The sequence below is a fragment of the Myxocyprinus asiaticus genome, chromosome 38 (assembly GCF_019703515.2).
Source record: "Myxocyprinus asiaticus isolate MX2 ecotype Aquarium Trade chromosome 38, UBuf_Myxa_2, whole genome shotgun sequence".
Classification (NCBI taxonomy): Eukaryota; Metazoa; Chordata; class Actinopteri; order Cypriniformes; family Catostomidae; genus Myxocyprinus; species Myxocyprinus asiaticus.
Window position 1 is genome coordinate 28,789,081 of NC_059381.1, and position 12,990 is coordinate 28,802,070.

At 37.3% G+C, this 12,990-nt stretch overlaps 1 pseudogene; it reads right to left on the reverse strand.

Annotated features, from left to right (window-relative positions):
• Positions 1-12,990, reverse strand: part of LOC127428779 (gem-associated protein 5-like) — a 38,606-nt pseudogene that overhangs the window by 9,700 nt on the left and 15,916 nt on the right.

The window sequence follows — 12,990 nt, forward strand, 5'->3', positions numbered from 1 at the left end:
TCGCTTTCCCTTTTTGCTTGTAGACTCTGCTCTGTTCGGGGGTTTCTTTGTTTTTACAACAGGTGATTCCCCGGAGGTTTGCTTTTTTGAATGATTTATGGTCAATTTTTCTTGTTCGTTGCGACAACAAACTTTGAGCTTCAGCTACTCCCACACCATACACGCGCACTACAGTAGCCGGAGCTTATTTTCTCCGTTCACGCATGTGATGTCAACACGCATGGGCGAATGACGTATGTATGCAATTTCCCGCAAAATCCTTCCCAACAGCTCTCAAATATTAATTATTATTATAGATTTATAAAAGTGTATTTGGGTAAAGACATGGTTTGGAAGATGGATTTTTGTTGCACTCATTAATAACATTTAGTTATTTTTTTAACAAAAAGTGGAGCTTTAAATATATATGTGTTTCTCTTCAATTTTGGGCAACTTTCATGTCCCAGGGGTTGATTTTTATTAAAGGGATAGTTCACAGAAAAATAAAATGTTCTCCTCATTTACTCACCCTCTTGCCATCCCTTTCTACTGCTGAACACAAAGATTTTTAGAAAAATATCATACCATTGCAAGTGAATGGTGGCCAGAAATTTGAAGCTACAAAAAGCATATAAAGGCAGCATAAAAGTAATCCATATGACTCCAGTGGTTATATCCATATCTTCAGAAGCGGTATGATAATTAATCAGCTAATGTTACTCAATCTACACCAAGCTATCATTCAGGTAGAACAATTCTTTCGACCACTACAGATAGCTTCACTAATAATCTTCCAGATCTATCTCATACACTCAGTAAGCCCCAAAGTCTAGAAGAACTTGATGAAATATGAAATATCTTGACAGTGTCGCCCCTCTTCAGTTAAAGAAAATGAATGAAAAAAGCCCCACACCATGGTACAATGATCACACTCATACTCTCAAGAGAGCAGCTCGGAAAATGGAGTGCAAGTGGAAGAGTACAAAATTAGAGGTATTTCGCGGTGCATGGAATGATAGTGTCTGTAGCTACAGACAGGCACTAAAATCTGCCAGGTCAGCATATTATAGCAAACTCATAGAAAATAACCACAACAATCCTAGGTGTTTATTCAGTACTGTGGCAAAATTGGATAGGAATAAGCCTTAACTGAACTACAGTACAATAGTAATGACTTGATAAAATTGAAATAATCCGAAATAAAATTGGATTATGCAATCATCTGTCACAGTACCTCAGAAAACAGTGTCTCATAATTTTTCTCACATGCAACTTCAAACCTTCCCTGTCATAGGTCATGAAGAGCTAACAAAACTTACAGAAACATCAAAAGCCACAACATGTATGTTACATCCAATACCAACTAAGCTCTTAAAAGAGGTATTCACTGTAATCTCAGAACCTCTTCTTAATATTATGAACTCCTCACTATCCTTAGGACATGTCCCGAGAAACTTTAAAATGGCAGTTATCAAACTGCTTATTAAGAAGCCACAACTTGATCCTGGAGAATTGGCTAATTATAAACCGTTTTCAAATCTCCCGTTTATGTCGAAAATACTAGAAAAAGTTGTTTCCTCCCAATTCTGTTCATTTATACAGAGAAATAGTATATATGAACAATTTCAGTATGGATTTAGGCCACATCACAGTACAGAGACTTCACTTATCAGAGTTACTAATGACTTGCTCTTATCATCTGATCGTGGCTGCATTTCTCTTCTAGTGCTTTTAGATCTTAGTGCTGCATTCGACACGATAGACCACGATATTCTCTAGAATAAGCTTGAGAATTATGTTGGCATTAGTGGACTTGCATTAGCATGGTTTAGGTCCTATTTAGCAGACCGCTACCACTTTGTCTGTGTAAACGTGGAATTGTCAAATCAAAAGTATGGAGTGCCACAGGGATCAGTCTTAGGGCCTCTGCTTTTCTCCTTATATATGCTTCTCCTGGGAGTTATTATCAGGAATCATGGAATAAGTTTCCACTGTTATGCCAACAATACCCAACTATATTTTCTCAAAACCCGACAAAATTTCATAATTCACCAAATTAGCAGTGTTTCAATGAAATTAAAGATTGGATGGCCAGAAATTTCCTTCTACTCAATTCCGACCAAACAGAGATACTAGTTATTGGACCAAAAACCTATACAAATAAGCTGTTAAAATATAATTTGACTCGAGATGGATGTACAGTTACATCGTCTTCAACAGCGGAGAATTTAAGTGTTATTTTTTATACCAATATGTCATTTGAAAATCAAATTTCCAATGTTTGTAGAAAAGCATTCTTCAACCTAAGAAATATTACTAAGTTATGACACATGCTATCTAGTACGGGACGTAGACACACTCACTGGGTTTAAGTCTAGACTAAAGACTCATCTGTTTAGACAGGCATACACCTAATTTATTCTTCACCACACAATTAGGCTGCTTTAGTTAGGTCTGCCGGAACCTGAAACATTGATCATGATCTATAACTCATCTACGCTAATATTATTCTATTTGTTTCCATGTCTCATCCTTGGGACTCCTATCCCGAGGTCACCAGAACTGGCCGGATCCAGCTCCATTCCTGCTTGGTATCGGACTCCACTGCTACGCGTCTCTGAGTGATGACGACAAAATGCAGCTAGAGCCAGCCAGACATCACTTCAGTCTATTACAATGGACCTCAGAGAATAAACTGATGCCAACTCCAACCATAAGACATGGGATACTTCATATGCCATTGCCTGAACCTTGGACTTATGATGGACCTCTCCGAAATTACCGGCTGGATGAACTGCAAAGCACCTCACTGATCTCGGCCTGCATCACCTTGGTCTAATGATGGATTACACTCTTAAAACGGAATATATAGGCTATCAATAAATTGCCAACCATAGCCTTGATCAGCCAACTAACAAAGGACAATGCATCAATGTGAACTTCTGCAGTTAATCCAGGATGAACTTCAAAGACATTAGTAATTAAACTTACAGTTCATACAAAATATTTATTTAAACACTGGCCCTTAACACTTACTTAGTTTAATAATTTTAAACCATGACTTGCACTGCACATAAATAAGTAATATTGGCATTATATTCATGCTGTTAGTCAGAAGGGAACTGGGCCCCACAGTGAGCCTGGTTTTTCCCAAGGTAATTTTTCTCCATAAACCAACATCTTTTGGAGTTTTGTGTTCCTTGCCATAGTCGCCTCCGGCTTGCTCACTGAGTTTCTAAATACAATTATTATTTAATTACTTATTTTTATACACACTTCATAATCGTATTTAATCAAACTACACAATGATGACTAAGACTTTATAGATATTATGATTTAATTTTCTGTTAATGCATGATTTTCTGTAAAGCTGCTTAGAAACGATGTGTGTTGTGACAGGCCCTATACAAATAAAAATGACTTGACCCTTACATTGATACAACACTGAAATAAGTGCTTATTAAATGTAAAATATATGATGAGTTTGACAAGTTTGTATGTCTTTTCAGAAAATGGCACAATGACCATATCTTTTATCGCCATGAGCTGACTCTCTGGAGTGCAGAAGATTGTTGTACCTGTCCACAGGTGCCTGATGCACTTGAAAATACTTTATCAGCACATCAAACATATGGAAAACATCAGCCATCAGAAGAAAAATGCCTAACTTGGACCTTGCCTTCACTGTCTCATCTGTATATAGGGCTCAAATCCCACATGTAGTCCATTGAGAAGACTTGGGGCAACAAGGGACGGGCATGGTAGCCAGATTGAGTTAGTTTGTCTCATGGTGCCATAACAAAATGGATGCAGCCCTGACTGAGACAGCTGCACATATCCACCCAGTCTGCATTTTAGTCTGGACTCATCCAGTCCCTTTACAAATGGACTCCACTTTGAGTCAACTTTGTTTGAAGATGAGGACGAGGATGAAGTTATGGACGACGAGACAGTTTCAAATAAATGTCATATTAATCGCACTACTTAATCTCCATTTCTGATTTAGAACCGGCAGAACTCTAGATATAATGACCCGTAGATAAAGTAGAAATTTGAGCTGCAAAAATCAATGACAGCTTATCTAATCAATGCTGGCAAGTGACCATGGTATAAGTGGGATAATCCATGGCTAGTTGTGCATTAAACGATTTTAATGCACTTTGCGGAGGTGGGTGGTTGTTCGCTTCCAAGTTGTGCATTAAAATCATTTAACGCACACCTAGGTGTGGATTATCCCTTACATAAACCATTTCAATATTTATAGAACTTCTAGACGTTTACAGTGCCAAAAGTACTCAAAGTTGAAGAAAAACCTAAATATATTATATTTAGACATGTTCCAAATTTTGGGAAGAGTGTTTCAAGCCCAAGTTTCATAAATTAAAAAACAGACCTCCACATTGTTTTCATCTCTGTAAACTTTCATTTTCACTGATTTCCATTTACCATTTGGCAGCTGTAGTATAATGGCCATCTTTCTCCAGAACGGCTGCCCAGCTCAAGTAGAGATCTCTCAGAACAGGGTCCCCAGGCTGAAGTCTGGCTTTGGCTAATGCTATGGCCTCCCTGATGATTCAACACAAATAGGACTTTAATATTCCACTCAGTCCAAACACTATTAAAATGACACAATTACTTCATGTGATGTTTCTAACCAGTAGAACTGGTGGCTCTTCAGAAGGTTGATGGCCTCATAGAGTTTATGGTTAGAGACAAGATGAGAGCCAGCTTTGATGAACTGCTCGTGGAGGCAAATTTGCTTGACTGTCCTTGCCCACACTTGGTAGCCCACTGAGAGACTGATAAATTAAGAGTATATTGTGATTCTATTGTGAGTCTATTGTGACATAAGCACCACCATATATTTGAATAATACTATGTTAAAATATGTTCAGAGATAAAGTAAATCGGTTTAAGCCACAATAGCGGCATTCAGTGCATGGCTTTTGTCTCACCCATTGGTGATAAACTGAGGAGATGGTCAGTGAGTTCTCCTTTTTCTGTAGCGAGGTTTAACGCTCCAATCAGATCTCCTTTCCACAGCCTCAGATACACCATTGAGTCATAATGGCCTGCCTCCACATGACTCTCCTCTGTACAAACACACCAGAATAAGATTAACACTAGTCTCAGCCTCAAAGTCTGAGTCACATTTCCTTCACTGACTGTCTGATATGTATTGTACACAAAACTGGAAAGAATTCCTGAAAATCTGTCTGGTTGGAAACAAAATAGTGTTTAAAAGGTACAGGTGGATATTATGAGCATTTCTGAGGAAAAACAAACTCAATTGATTTGCCAAAGTTTGTGCCATTAAATCTGTTCAACGAGATTTGTGTGAGGCATTTAGTAGAAAGCAAACTAGATATTTACAAGCAGCACACTAGTCTATATTGTGCTTTGTTTTCTGTCTGTTAAATAATCTGTACTATTACTTTGGAACATACAGAAATTCTGATCACAAAGACTATGCTAGTACATTTCCACTAACTTCTATACAACCATTCAAAAACACTGTTGTGCCATATTTTTTTCCCCTCACTTGTCTATTGGTATCATCGATTTCAAATAAACCCACTCCAAAACAGCACATAAAAACACAACCAGATTGGTAAAGTTGATGTTGGCTTGACAAAGCCTTGTCTAAAAGTTAAAACTAGTTTTAAAGGTTTAAAGTTTGATGCTAGCTAGCTAGCTTGATACATTTATTTAGTCACATAGATTGTTAGATAAACCCTAAGGACATGTCCACAATAATACATTTTAGTTAGAAAAAGCATATTGTTCTCTACGTTTTGGTCTTCCATTCACACTGAGATGTCCTTGCGATGTAGTGTGGACAGGAAAAACTGAGATATCTGAAAATGATGATGTATTTGTTGTCATGTGACGCAGTCATGTGATCCATTCAACCCAAAATAATCAAGATGGCAGCCCATGTTGTAGCGGCGTTGTTGTGCCTGCTAATCATTTTGATAGCATTTTTAAAGCTATGTTACTTTGTACAACCTTCACAATACATTCCTTCAAAAGGTAATGCAAAGTTTACTCGGAATTGCTGTGATGGAACGATTGTGTTTAAGACCGTACAATGAACGGAGATGCGCTGTAAGGGGATTTAAGCATTTTCATACAGTTAAGTGTGGACGAGAAACTTTTGGAAAATGCCTGATAACCGCAGTGCAGAGTGTGTCGAAAACAAAGTTTTCAAATGCATCTGAATAAATGTGGATATAGCCTAAGATGAATAGATAAAGAGAGAGAGAGACAGACAGACAGAAACTTAAAGCAGATCGAAGGCCTTTTGTGGGTTTGTTTACATTTAAAGTTTTGAAAGATAGAGAGTTTGAATCAACAAGCATTTCGTTGGCCCATTAGAGCATTAGGTGCACCCCAAACCGCACACTTCTGCACTATTCTATGACATTTTGTAATGTAAGTAGTGCGAGTAGTATGTTTACACTGAAAATGCAGCAAAAAGAAGTGTACTTTAAGTACCCAGATGATGCACTTTTTCAACCATCAAAACGGAGTGTGGAATGTTGGACACTTCATGCACTCAACGCAAGCGGCTTGCCATACATAGTGGAAGGGGCAGTTACCTGGCTGTGCTGCTGACAAAACAAATGTAAATAATGTAGAATGTAGCAGCTGGTGAAACTTCACTGGATACAGCACCTTACAAATGTGAGTTGAATGCTTTACCATCACCCCAAGCTGTGTGAATATGTACGTTGTTTAACCTTTTCATGATTAGGGTCTAAATTCCCCTGTAGTGCCCCCTGGAGTGAGTTATTTTTGCACGAGGCACTGCACAGCCAGTAGAGGGGGGGAGAGTGTAGACGAGTATTTTTATTTTATTTTTTTCATTTTTGATTTCTAGTCATAAAAAATAAATAAAATACTGTATATAATATAGTAAACGTGAAAAAATGGGTTATGTCTGCTGTACTGTGTTTTATTTATTTTGTTTTCATAGCTGTAAAAAACAAATGAACAAATAATATCAACAGTCCAGTTTGCCTATATGCACTGTTTGACTTCTCAGGCAGTGTGTGTGTGTGTGTGTGTGTGTGTGTGTGTGAGAGACAAGCACTTATGTAAACAGACTTGGCTGCGTGCATCGGATAATCACGCTCGATCAGCATGTTTTCACTGTGAGTATACGAGTTTTAAACTGTTATCGTGGTGCTTTTGTGATAGTTTGGCTGTCTGTTTCAGAAAACAAACATATTATATACCTGAAAAGATTGAGTTGCTGTTTGTGTGAATGAAAACTGCATCTGCACCTAGTAAGTAGATGTGGCTGCGTGAATGGGAAAATTGCGCATTCAGATGTGATGGCTGTGCGTATACAAGCCGTGAACTGTTATCGTGGTACTTTGGTGACAATTAGGCTGTTTGTTACATAAAATAAACATTATGTGCTTCAAAAGACTCTGAGTAGCTGTTTGTTTGACGAATGACAACCTCTACTAATGTAAACAAATGGCAGCACACATCGGAGGATCGCCTTTGATGTATTGACTGTGCGTATAAGAGCTCTAAACCTTTTTTATCGTGGTACTTTGGTGACGAGTTTGATGTATGTATATAAAATAAACATATTCTGTGGTTAAAAAGACTGTATGAGTAACTGATTGAGTGAATATAAATTACAGACGCTTGACCAGTGTAGCCTGTGTCAGCACGAAAGTCGATTTGAATCTGGCAGCCTGTAACGTAACTGGTTGTTGCAGAAACAAATAGGTGTGACGCTACTCTGCGGGGCCTAGTTATTAACAGTGTGTGATGGTACGTATGAAAGGGTTAATATACAAGTATTGAACTGAGGTTGGCTAACGTGCTAAAGCTAGTGGCAACACATCATATGCATTTGAAACATCACTTCCATCAGCTGTTAAACGGTGAATGCTTCTGTGCAGTAAAAAAATATTAAGTGTTCCATTTGGGACAATACTACACTTTGAAAATTCATTCACTACATGGCTGAGTGCATAGTATATTTTATAAGTGCATAGTGTATAGTGTGTCGTTTGGGACACAGCTATTGTCAATGGAAGTTTATGTGATTTTTCAGTTTTTGACTGTCTGAGGTGCAAAAACTTGAAGTCCAATCAGTTAGCAAAGACACAGCACACTATTTCAGAATAGTCTGAATGTCTGTGCAGAATTTAATTGATGTAGCTAAGAAAGCTTTTGGAGAAGTCAGTGTTAGAATTGGTCTCAGGTCAGGGGCTTAAAAAAATGCCCTAAACAAAGTTTGTAAAATAACAGTATGTTGGCTTCGTTAAGCCAACATAATAAACTGTTCTTGTCCAAAATAAGCTGCAAAGTGGATCTGACTTAATGCCACAAGTAAAAACTCTGGCTATGCAAGAAACCAGCTTAACACAGATTCAAATCTTAGCCTAATGTGTCTATATATTACATTACAGTATATGCAGGACTCACCTTCCTCCTGAAACATCCTGTAGATGGCGTCCCTGTCTGTGAACAAGCGGAGCTGAATGTGGTCTCCAGATCCAGGAACACACACTCCGGCCAGCTCTGAGGAAGAGAAGGGAAAAGAAATTAGCTACAGACAACATAACTGTTGGTTTCTTATTCTTCTTTTGTGACTGCATAAGATAACTGAGCAATTTAAAACTGTAAGTCCTCAAACCCAAACTTACTGCATATGTTAATTGTTAATTGCTTAAAACCATATACTCACAGCAGAAAAAAGCTTTAACTGGCACCAAAACTGCTTAAGCAACACTGTTTGCCAAACTACTGCAGTATTATACCACTGTAAACCTCTCAGCGTTGTTGCGATCTTGACTTACCATGTGAATGTTTCACAGCAGCCAATGCAAGACAGCTGCTGAAGCTCCTCTTTGGGTCGGTGATTCATAGATTTACTGAGCGGGAGAATGGAGCGTGGCTTTCTCTTTTTCAGAGACAGACCTAAACATGAACAGAGTAAACATAAGTGATGCCATACCTTTTTTTTTTAATCTGATATTGAGATTATACCGGACATGCTTGTGTCAGGTCTGTGCTGCTTTTCCATTGTTTTTCTATGTAAACATGGCCTAGATGGATATCTTTGACTGTTGCGCCACATCTCACACAGGAACAATGCATTTTTTTTAGACACTGTGTCAAGTTAAAAAGAACGGCAACTTTTAGAAGCGCGTCTCGAAACACTGTTATATTTATTGCACAGTGTGTAGCTGTTTTTAGCATAAGAATGCGTTTGGTATGAACAGCTAGACCGATGAACAATGTCCTTTTATTATAATTATTTTCATAATGTTATTATGGCTAAAACTGTAAATAAATATGGTTAGAAACTAGGGATGTCCCAAAACCATTTTTTTGAGAACAAGTACATGTACCAATACTACCTTTTGGTACTCGCTGATACCGATACCCATTTTTTTTTTTTTCTTTTCCATATCAACATTTTCTTTTTTTACCCATTAAAATAGTGTTTAAATAAATGAATTAAAACTTTAAATCAAATGAAAATAGAACAATTAATTTTCAACATAATACTGTATTACTTTTTATCTAATGAAGTGCTTTTATACAGAACTTCAGTACAATACAGCACAATCCAACATACAACATTGAAGATATTACTGTCAAAAAAAAGTGCTGCATATATCTCAAAACAGTTTTGAGATATTGCTTAAATATAATACAATTACTATTGATTTATTATTATAATTAGAAGTAGTAGTATAACAGTGAATATTACATAACTCTAAAGTAGTGGTACATTTCTATCATACTTTTTTCTATTTAAATTGACATTTTATTATGGCAGAAGCTTTTTTTTTTTTTTTTTTGGAGTGAAGCCCTTCCTGTTTCTGTGTGTTTTTGAAGGTAGCTTCTTACCTCCGGAAAAGCAGGTCGCTACGTGATAAAATGTGATTATTAAACCACAAAAGGCTGCCATTTAATTAAATAAATATCTAGTCTGTATGTGCCTCATGCTATAAAGTGAGTATTACCGCTCTGCTTCGCTGTCATCTGCTACAAACCGAGCGCGTGATGCTCCTGTTTTCCGTGTATGAGTCAAGGAGCTCTAATAGGTTATGAGCAGCCAGTGTCGGCTCAACAACGGCTCCACACATTCACTTTGAAGTGAGCAGCACATGCAAACTATATATTTATCTCATTAAATCAAAGCCTTTGTGGCTTAATAATCACACTAGGACATAACATGATTTTAATTTGTGCAATGAATGTTAACGGAATGACATTCGTTTGTCAGATGGTATCAGTTTTTGGTATCGGAGCATTTTTATGAGCACGAGTACAAGTACATGAGCCTGGTATCGGACCCGATTCCGATACCTGCATCTGTATTGGGACATTCCTATTAGAAACAGAAGATTATTTAAATGAGTAGATCAGAAACCAGAAACATTACAATCTGGCTTTGATGTAATGGTAAGATTTTATATATATATATAAAGTTTGCATACCCTGGCAGAAATTGTGAAATTTTGGCATTGATTTTGAAAATATGACTGATCATGCAAACAAAACTGTCTTTTATTTAAGGATAGTGATCATATGAAGCCATTTATTATCACACAGTTGTTTGGCTCCTTTTTAAATCATAATGGTAACAGAAATCACCCAAATGGCCCTGATCAAATGTTTACATACCCTTGAATGTTTGGCTTTGTTACAGACACACAAGGTGACACACACATGTTTAAATGGCAATTAAAGGTTAATTTCCCACACCTGTGGCTTTTTAAATTGCAATTAGTGTCTGTGTATAAATAGTCATGCACTGAGCAGGCTAGATACTGAGCCACGGGGAGCAGAAAATAACTGTCAAAAGACCTGCGTAACAAGGTAATGGAACTTTATAAAGATGGAAAAGGATATAAAAAGATATTCAAAGCCTTGAAAATGCCAGTCAGTACTGTTCAATCACTTATTAAGAAGTGGAAAATTCGGGGATCTCTTGATACCAAGCCAAGGTCAGATAGACCAAGAAAGATTTCAGCCACAACTGCCAGAAGAATTGTTCAGGATACAAAGAAAAACCCACAGGTAACCTCAGGAGAAATACAGGCTGCTCTGGAAAAAGACGGTGTGGTTGTTTCAAGGAGCACAATACGATGATACTTGAACAAAAATGAGCTGCATGGTCGAGATGCCAGAAAGAAGCCAATGCCACAAAAATGCCTGGTTACAATATGCCCGACAACACCTTGACATGCACACTGTAATATGGAGTGATGAGACCAAAATAGAGCTTTATGGTCACAACCATAAGCGCTATGTTTGGAGAGGTGTCAACAAGTATTGTGCTCCTTGAAACAACCACACCGTCTTTTTCCAGAGCAGCCTGTATTTCTCCTGAGGTTACCTGTGGGGTTTTCTTTGTATCCCGAACAATTCTTCTGGCAGTTGTGGCTGAAATCTTTCTTGGTTTCTGTTATCATTATGATTTAACAAGGAGCCAAACAACTATGTGATAATAAATGGCTTCATATGATCACTATCCTTAAAAAAAGACAATGTTTTTGCATGATCAGTCATATTTTCAAAATCAATGCCAAAATGTCACAATTTCTGGCAGGGTATGCAAACTTTTGAGCACAACTGTATATATAACAAATAAAATTCACTGCAAAAAATCTAAATAAATAAATAAATAAAACATTTTATATTTAATTTAGATAAGCAGGCTACAAAAACTGGCTGAAATAGAACAGAATCAACAATAATTTTAATTATAATGCTAGTGATTTGCTTTTGACCTGATGCACCACTTATGTCTGGTTTAGACAGGTTGTAACACATGAACTAAAAGCCAAAACACTTCCTGAAATCATTATTTTATTTTCCTGGGGTCTTAAAATATCAGCATTTGAAAATCTTAGAAGTGGTTTGTTCAGTAACAATCAAAAGGTGTAATTGAACAGCACACATCTAGCAAGAAAAGTAGTGAGTTGAGAGTAAAATAATAAATAAAAAACAAATAAATAAAAAATAAATATTATATATATATATATATATATATATATATATATATATATATATATATATATATATATATATATACTGCTGGTACACACAGAGCAGGCAGAAACCGACCTGATTTGTCTCTTCTCTTCTCCTCTTTGACCTCTCTTTTAACTGCATGGATGGGCTTTTCTCTGTTCTGCACCCTCTCTGCTACACACGAGTCCACACTGCTCTGGCTGGCCAATCCTGTGACCCCAATGATAAAGGTTATTCATCACACCACACCCAGACGCCCGGACTGACATTTCACAGACAACGCTGGAAGCACAAAAGCCAGAGGAAGTGGAAGAGACAGCGAGAGATGAAAGAGAGAAAGATGGGCCGTTACCCGTGACGGATGGACCGTCTGCGGTCTGTCTCTCCTCTTCTTCATCATCTGATTGGCCCTCTTCTGCTCCACTGCCCGCTGCCCCTTTATTCTTTTCTCCTAAAGGCAATTCATTCTCCTCCGCCTTCAGCCCACCTTTTCCAGGTGCCTTCTTTTTCTTCTTGAACTTTTTCTGTAGTGCTCTCTTTTTCTCAATCTCAAAAATGTTTCTTGCCTGTTGATGGAAGCATCACAATGTATGTGTACCATTAAACTAGAGATTCAGAGTCATTTCAAAATCATTCAGACCAAAATTATTTCTTTTATATTATAGTTTCATTAGAGTATGACAGGAAATTATTGAGGAAAGAATTGAGGAAAGAGAAGGAATGGGAATGGCATCCTTTGCAGGCCAGACTCGAACTTGTGCCTCCCTTATGAGCACCAAACCCCTGTGCCACAGTTGCGAACCAAATTATTTCATTAAAAAAATTCTGAATGGTTTGTAAATCCCATTAAAAAGGTATATTTCACCCAAAATGAAATTTTGTTTTCATTTACTCACTCTCATTTTGTTCCAACTCTGTATTATTTCAATTCTTTCATAAAACACAAATGATGATGTTAGGCAGAATGTCTGAGATTCTGTTTTCCCTTCA